Source organism: Dipodomys spectabilis, unplaced genomic scaffold, assembly GCF_019054845.1.
Source record: "Dipodomys spectabilis isolate Male_0828 unplaced genomic scaffold, ASM1905484v1 ptg000015l, whole genome shotgun sequence".
Lineage (NCBI taxonomy): Eukaryota > Metazoa > Chordata > Mammalia > Rodentia > Heteromyidae > Dipodomys > Dipodomys spectabilis.
Genome location: NW_024870692.1, coordinates 8,835,824 through 8,844,151, shown reverse-complemented (window position 1 = coordinate 8,844,151; position 8,328 = coordinate 8,835,824). Strand labels below are relative to the sequence as shown.

General features: G+C 43.4%; 1 long non-coding RNA gene and 1 other non-coding gene across 2 annotated transcripts; both read left to right on the top strand.

The window, feature by feature from the left end:
- Positions 1-5,166: 5,166 nt before the first annotated feature.
- Positions 5,167-7,678, top strand: LOC122096149. The gene is made up of 4 exons (XR_006145248.1): positions 5,167-5,257; positions 7,003-7,118; positions 7,345-7,437; positions 7,546-7,678. It is a non-coding gene; the product is annotated as an uncharacterized LOC122096149 (long non-coding RNA).
- LOC122096524 lies at positions 7,189-7,270 on the top strand. The gene has a single exon (XR_006145327.1). It is a non-coding gene; the product is annotated as a small nucleolar RNA SNORD87 (small nucleolar RNA).
- Positions 7,679-8,328: the final 650 nt, after the last annotated feature.

Genomic DNA, 8,328 nt, shown 5'->3' with positions numbered 1-8,328 from the left:
TGGCCAGTTCCAACAACTTTTAAAACATTGTATTCCTTTCAGAATTTGTCATAAGATTATAAGTACTTATTTTCTTGAACATGAAAGTTAAAGTGCTAAACAGATACATCTCACACTGACAATTAAAGCCACTGTGACTATTTTAGATCCGGATAGAAATCATAAGTAATTTAGGTAATTGTCACCAAAATTATCTCAGTAAAGTTCATGGACTTCAAGTGTTTAAGAGTCAAGTTTCATTCAGATCAGTGCCCTGTTTTCTGACAATTTAATATATATATTTTTTCCCACAGATTTGGAACATGAAACTAGACAAGATGTATAAATGCTGTGTATCTCAATGTCAATATTATGTTTGAAAACAATCTTGGCTGAAGTAAAAGTTCTTCCAGAGAAAAGTCATGCATTCATGACCAGGGTGGTTTACATTTCTCTTGCATTGCCTCTACTTTGACACGCTTGCAGGGGAAAGCACAAGGATGTGGTTATTCCAGCAGTCCCCACCAGTTCCCACCTTATTTTCTGCTGCCAACATCTAGAAGGTCTGGGACTTTCTCCACATCACTCACGAATATGAAAAAGGACCAAAGGCCACATGTATTAATTTACTAATGGGAGTTACCTGTTTCTGTGCAGCTTGTAAGAAAATAATACCTGCTAAAACTCATAAATATCTTGGGGTTGTAGCTGTAGCTCAAAAATAGATCATTGCTTAGCATACCCAAGGATCAGGGTTTGGTCCCCACTACCGCAGGAAAGAAAGAGTGGGAATTAGGGAAAGTTTATATCTATGATTCTTTTTTTTAATTTTTTGTCAGTTGTGGGGCTTGAACTCTGGGCCTGGGTGCTGTCCCTCAGCTCTTCAGCTCAAAGCTAGCACTCTACCACTTGAGTTGCAGTGTCACTTCCGGTTTTTTCTGATTATATGGCGCTGAAGAATTGAACCCAGGGCCTCATGCTTGCAAGGCAAGCGTTCTACCACTAAGCCACCTTCCCAGCCCTCTATGATTCATTATTTATGACAGAACAATTACTGATTAAGTGCTAGGGACTATACTAGGTGTTAAGGAAAAAAGGGTGAGCAGAACAGAACTTACCTCACACAGAACTTCGAGATAGTCCAAAACTGTACAGGGTATTTTAAGATTTTTCGATCCGTTTTGGTTCTGTCTTTTGCACATGGAATAATGTAAAAGTCCAATTTCATTTCTTTGCATGTGGATATCAGTTTAACAGATTTGTGGACAGTCTTGAGAGAAATTGGCACATTATCAAAAACCAATTGGCCATATACATACGAGGATATTTTAAAATACAATTGGAAGTGACTGACATGAGTAATCGAGGTTATTAGACAATCCTTCAGCCCCTTAGGAAATATCAGACTGAAGAGAAAGGAGTATTCTGAAGTCCAGAACTCCCGTTACTGCTTAGTGAAATGTTCTTAAAGAATATTCAGCTTTACATAGGAAGCAGAAAGAAGAAATGACCTGAAAGAAAATAAAAGTTCCAGGCTGTGCCGAAGAAAGAAGCAGAATAGATATACAGTGGTTTAATAGGAAATGAAATAAGAAGAAGAAAATAAAAGGCCAAAAACACCAGGTCTGTGTTAATTATCTAGCCCTACTCGCAGCACTGGGGCTGATAGAGCCAACTAATGAACAGACTTGACTTTGTATTTTTACATTCTTTAGTTTCCTTTTCTTCTAACAGACAATCCCTTGTCACAGTTAGTAATTCTTTAGTAACTGCTTCAATTACTGTGAAGTGTCTAAACCCCAGCCTAGGAACTTCTATCAAGTTACACTGATATCATAAGTTGTCAGGTGGAATGAGAAGATTTAAGGAGAGAGGGATGGACTGAAGTAGTCTGGTGGTGCAGGAAAATAGTTACTGGGGTTGCAGAGATCAGGAAGATTGCAGTTTGAGACCAGTCCAGAGAAGTTTGGAGAACCAATCTAAATAAAATCTGGGTGTGGTGTATTCAATTTTAAGTCCTATCTTTCAGTATTTCAATCTTAAATCTTTCAATATTCAATCTTAAATCATATTTTCATCCCTTTTTATTTTTCGGTTGTGGGGCCTGAACTTTGGACCTGGGCGCTGTCCCTCAGCTCTTCAGCTCAAGGCTAGCGCTCTACCACTTGAGCCACAGCACCACTTCCGGCTTTTTCTGCTATTGTGGCGCTGAGGAATCGAACCCAGGGCCTCATGCATTGGACACAAGCACTCTACCACTGAGCCACCTTCCCAGCCCCTCATCCCTCTTTTTATAGCCTTTCCCCATTTATCTGTTCCTTCTATTTACAAGTAGAACTGCCCTCTTGCTAATATTTTCTTTTACCCATCTTCCTTTATCCCTAATCCTTCCTTATTACCTACATTCTCTTCTGGCAATCTGATGTTCAGATTGCCTGAGCATCATTTGTTTGTTATTTTGTGTATATGTGTGTGTGTGTTCTGTTCATTTCTTCTCCTCACTCCTTACCACATGTTCACTTGATCTTTTCTACTTCCCTTACTCCACTTTCTCACTATAGCAATATTAGCTCTTACCCCTTCTTTATATAACCAAATACCTGCCATTATTTAAAGCTACTCCTACTGTCTCCTTCCTACTGTCACCTTGATTAACTAAGCTCTTCTTAGATGTTGAAGACACTTTTTTTTTCTGAATAGGGTTCTAATTGTCCAGAAACTGAGAACAAGAACTGACAAACGGGACTATATCAAATTACAGATTTTCTGGATAGCAAAAGAAAGAAATACCAGAACCCAGACAACCCATAAACAGCAGAAAATCTTGCCAGCTTTTCAGCAGATAAAGGATTCATATCCAGAATATTCAAAGAGCTAATAAAAGTAAACAATAAAAGAACAAATAATCTAACTAATAAACAAGCAAACAAATTGAATGGACAGTTCTCAAAAGAAATTACAAGGTGATGATGTCTGGACTTGCATGTAACCCTATCAGAGCCAAAGTCCCCTGGATAGAAGTTTATCGTGGACACTGGAAAGATTTTCTGCCCTAGTTAAAAGATGCTTGAAATGCAATGTTCCACCTTCCTGAGTTTGGATGTTGGTATATGCAAATGTGATGTTTGCAGCTATGAGAGTCATTTTGTGACTATGACAGGAAAGCTGAGAATCTCTTTTAATTTAACCAGAAACTCTGTCAGTTTTGTACTGCTGAAAAAACCAATCCTAGAACTTGTTAACACCTTCAGATTTCTTGTAATAGGGAATAAAAGGCTTCATTTAAAAAAACAAAGTTGAGTTTTTTGTCATATGCATTTGAAAACAAACATTCAATGACATTATTAAACAATTAAAAGAACTGATCAACCTAAATGTGGGTGGTTCATGTCTGTAATCTATTCAGAAAGCTGAGAACTAAAGGTTGTAGTTTGAAGGGAGCCCTGGCAGGAAAGTCTATGAGTTTCTTATCTCGAATTAACCACTAAAAAGCTAGAAGTGGAGCTGTGTGCTCAAGTGATAGGGTACTGACTTTGAGCACAAAAGCTCAGGGATAGCACTCAGGCCCTGAGTTCAAGCCTTGGGACCAGCACCAATCTCCATATCCCCCAAATCCTGATCTAAAATGATCATCTGAAAATGGGCAGTTGTGTAATTAGGAACATCTAAGTTCTAGTCTAGCTTGATATCTAATTGTCTACAGTCTAAAAGGTGGCCATATTAGGTCTGTAAGGCAGGGATGCCTTCTATGATTCATCCAGCTCAACAATCTTTTAGCAACAGGAGCATCTGCAGTAGAAGGCAACAGAAGCTTGTGAGCAGCTCAGAAGCTGTCTATCCACAGTGGTAGAGGAAGAACATGTTTGTATATGTCTCCAGTTCTTTCTCTCATGGCCTAAGACTCTAGCACCAAGAACTTGCCTAAACTGGAGCCTTAGCATCTAAGAGTTTGGCATCCAAACTCACCCTCTCCTACATTTCACACACTTGTCCACATAATCGCCAGCAAACAAATACCTGTTGGTCCTGGTTGCAAAATTAGTATGTGGAAGTAAAATTTATCTGGAATCCAAGTCTCTGAGGTAGAGTAATGCCTCCTCTATTATTCGATATTGAGCCACTTGCGGCTCAATTCACTTAATAATTAAAGTATTATATTTGTATCTGTTTCTTAGACTTGCTTGTAAAAGACAGACACCTGTCTTTAACTGATTCACTTGTTCAAGTTTATGCTTTCAAGTGTATTCTTTCAAGCAACAAGATCACAAACCTCTCCTCTATCATCACACCTAGTGTTTTGTAGGATTTCATAACGAGAGAGAAGTAATGAGACATAAAAGTACAGCCCATGAACAAAGTAGGTAATTGTTTCACAAGTACTTTAAAAATTCTAGTAGTTAGCTGGGCACGAGTTGTTAATATCTATAATCCTAGTTACTCAGGAAGCTGAAATATGAGGACCGAAGTTCAAAGCAAACCTGGACAGAAGCTTGTAAGACTCATCTCCAGGTTAACCAGCAAAATGCTGGACTGGAATATGGCTCAATAGAGAAACTGAGCAAAAATGCTGAAAGCACAAAGCCATGAGTCCAAACCCTGGTCTTTGCGCGCGCACGTACACACGCGCGCGCGCGCGCACACGCACACACACCCCCTCTAGTACTCGTCTGATGCCAGTGGCTCAACTATAATCCTAACTACTCAGAAGAATAACTAACAGTGGCCATTCTCCTATTATACTGGTAACTGATTCTGTGTGCGTTAAACGGAGAGATTCCAATAGCATCCATTTCTTCCACACTGAAAGACTTCAGGTCTGTAAGTCCAAGCAGATGGGAGTGCTAGAAAACGGAGATTTCAGAGCATTATTGCAAATTTGTAGCTTCCGCCCTTGCACGTTCAATGAAACAGCTCTGGCCCCTTATCCAAGAGTCAAGTAGACCCCGCCACCCGGTCTTTCTCCCTCCCCTACGCTACCCTTCTCCTCCCTTTCCTACCCAACCCCACCCGCCTGTAGACTAAGGCAGGGCTCCCGCAGAAGGTGGAGGGCCTCAGGAGGGCGGGGCGGGGGCGGGGCGAGGGGCGGGCTGGCCGGCCACTCCAGCTCCGGTCCCCCGCCGCGGAGGGGCGTGGCCAGGACCGGAAGGGCGGGGTCTGCGCAGCGCCTAAACGAGGCCGAGGGAACGGAGCTTCCTTTCCCGCGCGGCCGCCCAGAGGAAATGGCTCGCGGCGCTTTGTCAGCCGCGCCTGCGGGGCCGTGGCGCCGGCGCCCCGGGAGGTGAGAATAGTCGCCTTCTCCGCCCTCCTCCCCTAGGTGCGGCGCTCCGCCGCCTTGTGGGTGCCGAGCCCGGCTCCTGAAGCTCGGCAGTCCCGGTCTTTGGCCGGCGCCGTGGCCCGGGAGGCGCGGCCTGGAGCGTCGCGGGCGCCGTCCCCGGCACGCACCTGCGAAACTGCTCCTGCACCCCTAAACAACGCTGCTGGCTGTTGGGGTGCACGAGTCAATAAAAGACCTGCTTCGGGCCGCCGGCTCCCGGCCCCGCCCGGCGGCTCCGGACCCCCGTGTCGGCCCGCGGCTGCGCGGCGGTGGTTTGGCTCCGCTCCGCGGACGCTGAGCCGCCCGGGGTCGCGCGCGGGGGATCCTTCCCGGGAGGGGAGGGAGCGGGTCGCGCCCACCTCCCGCGCCGGTCTCAGCGTTTTGGTAGGACTCAGCCTTACAAATAGGACCAATCGGGCAGGTACAGAAAGCCTCGTCACCAACGCCTGCTAGACGCCGTGTAGGAGAAGTGGGCTCCCGGTGTAAAACGCGGAAACTAAGCAGCGGGGAGACTGAACGTTTACTGTAGGAAAGGAAATTGTTGGGGTTGGAGGCGTGGCTAGGCCGAGTGCTGGGGCCCAGCCTCGGAATAAAAGCATCGGAGTTTGAGTCCCGGCCTCAGACAAAAATTATTTTCAAACTACGTGAGAGCTCCGAAGTAGAAGCTGTCTGACTCCTCATGTTGATTAGCAACACGACACTACCGGTTTGCTGCTTCCTGCCACTCCCAGAGGCGCCACCCATCGGGAGTTTTCTGCCCACTGATTTTATTTTAAAGGTAGTTTTGAATTTGAGATTACTCATAGCCAGCAGTCTATTCCTCATAATTGAAACATTTCAAGGTCGGGACGTGGTAGTTTTTACGTAAGTCGTATTGAGGCTTTTGGCTTAAATGATTTATAGGGTACTGTAGGACATTCCTCACTAGCCTTAAGTCCGTTTGGCAACTTTAAATATCCATGCTACAAAAATACTGGATTTGCTGTCTATAATGTTTCCAAGTCTTTCCACATTTGTATTTGTTTCTCACCTCATTGCTGTCAAGCTCTGAGGTTAAAAAAAAAAAAAGCAGCCGGGGGCCAGAGGCTCACGCCTGTAATCCTAGTTACTCAGGAGGCTGAGATCTGAGGATCATGGTTCAAAGCCAGCCCGGGTAGGAAAGGCCATGAGACTCTATCTCCAATAAACCACTAGAAAACCGGAAGTGGTGCTTGGCTCAAGTGGTAGAGCACTTGCCTTGAGCTGAAGAGCTAAGGGACAGCGCCCAGGCCCAAAGTTCAAGCCCCATGACCAACAAAAAAAAAACATTGACTTGGTACCTGTAGGATCACATGTCAATTACTGCCCCCAGTGAAGAGTGATAAACTGGCTTCACCATTTTTCTGCCTTTGCTCATGCCTTATTTCCGGATTGGAGAGCTCACTTAAGAGTTGGGGTCATTGGGCCAGGAATGTAGCAGAGTGCTTGCCTAGCATGCATGAAGCTTGGGTTTGATTCCTCAGTACCACATATACAGAAAAAGCCAGAAGTGGTGCTGTGGCTCAAGTGGTAGAGTGCTAGCCTTGAGCAAAAGAAGCTCAGGGACAGTGCCCAAGGCCCTGAGTTCAAGCTTCAGGGCTGGCCAAAAAAAAGTTGCAGTCCAAATGAGGTTATTGTTTATGGTTCCCATGTGCTAAGAAGGATAAGAACTGATAATTTTTTAATTCTAGGTACAATAAGTCCTGTGTGTTTTGAAGTTACATGAAGCTAGTTTCATTAGGACAAATGTGTCCTAGAAGTTTGTCATAGAAGATGGCTGAAAAAACTGAGTAGGACCACATGGGAGGTAACAACGTTACTGTGCTTGTTTTTGCTTTGTGTTTTTATCTCTAGTAGCCAGAATGTGTGGTGTAGTTGCTGGCACAATGATGATAAGTGTTTGCCGTTTACCCAGCTGAGGGTTTCTTTGAAGAAATTTTCTAAGACTGAGATGCCAGTATCTCTTAGATAAATTACTAAGATGCAATGAAATTTTTATTGAAATGAGTGATTTTTTTCTTTTCTATCTATAGGTCCAAGTCCATTAGCTGTGGGGGTTAAAATATGCATTACCTGAAGTGATTGCAACTTTTCAAGAAACAATCTGATAACTCCAAATGACTAGGGTATGATTTTATTACTCAGAATTATTTTTTAAATGGCACTTGATAGAAAATGGAGGCTAAAAACTACTGAGCTTGAGTAAAAATGTTTACCTGACTTATTTTATTAAGGAATGTGGACTGCTACATCTTGGAAGGAAAAGTGAAGAATTGGTGAAAAGAAGATGAACAGACGAAGATTAATTTACTGTTGTTAAACGCAATAAATATATGTAGAAAATAAATAAGTGGCTAGTTATCTTAATTGTCCAGGGCAGTGCAAAATAATTGGTCTCATACTCACTAGACAGCTTATTTTCACTAATAACTAGATCATTTGGGGGGAAAGGAAGATTCTCATTGAGGTGGACAGCTGTGGTGTTATTTCTAATATATTTGGAGAAATTAGTATTCACAAGAATTCTGCCTGTAACACTTAAATTTACCCTCCCTCCGCCCTTTTTTTTTTTAGAGCAAAAGAAAGATTATTGCAGCAAGGCTGACAAGGCCAGTTCTCTCACAGGAGAGTGAGAAATGGCCAAATTTAGCCAGCTCTTTTTTCTTTCTCCAAATGTATTTCATGCATTCCATGCTTTTACATCAAACAACATAGTACATAGAATCACATGGTGGAATGGCTTTACATCATAGGAAACATTTGAAAACTTGGGGTTTGGATGTGGCTTAGAATGCCTCACATGCCACAAGACCACCAAAATTCAGTCCTCAGCACAGCCCAAATTCTCCCGTTGTCTTTCAACTAAAATTAAGGTTAGAGAGCATAGTTGTTGCTCTTGCTCTCTTCCTCTCCCAGGTCCTGGGGCTTGAACTCAGGGCCAAGTTGCTGTCCCTGAACTTTTTTGCTCAAGGCTAGCACTCTACCACTTGAGCCACAGCCCCACTTCTGGCCTTTCT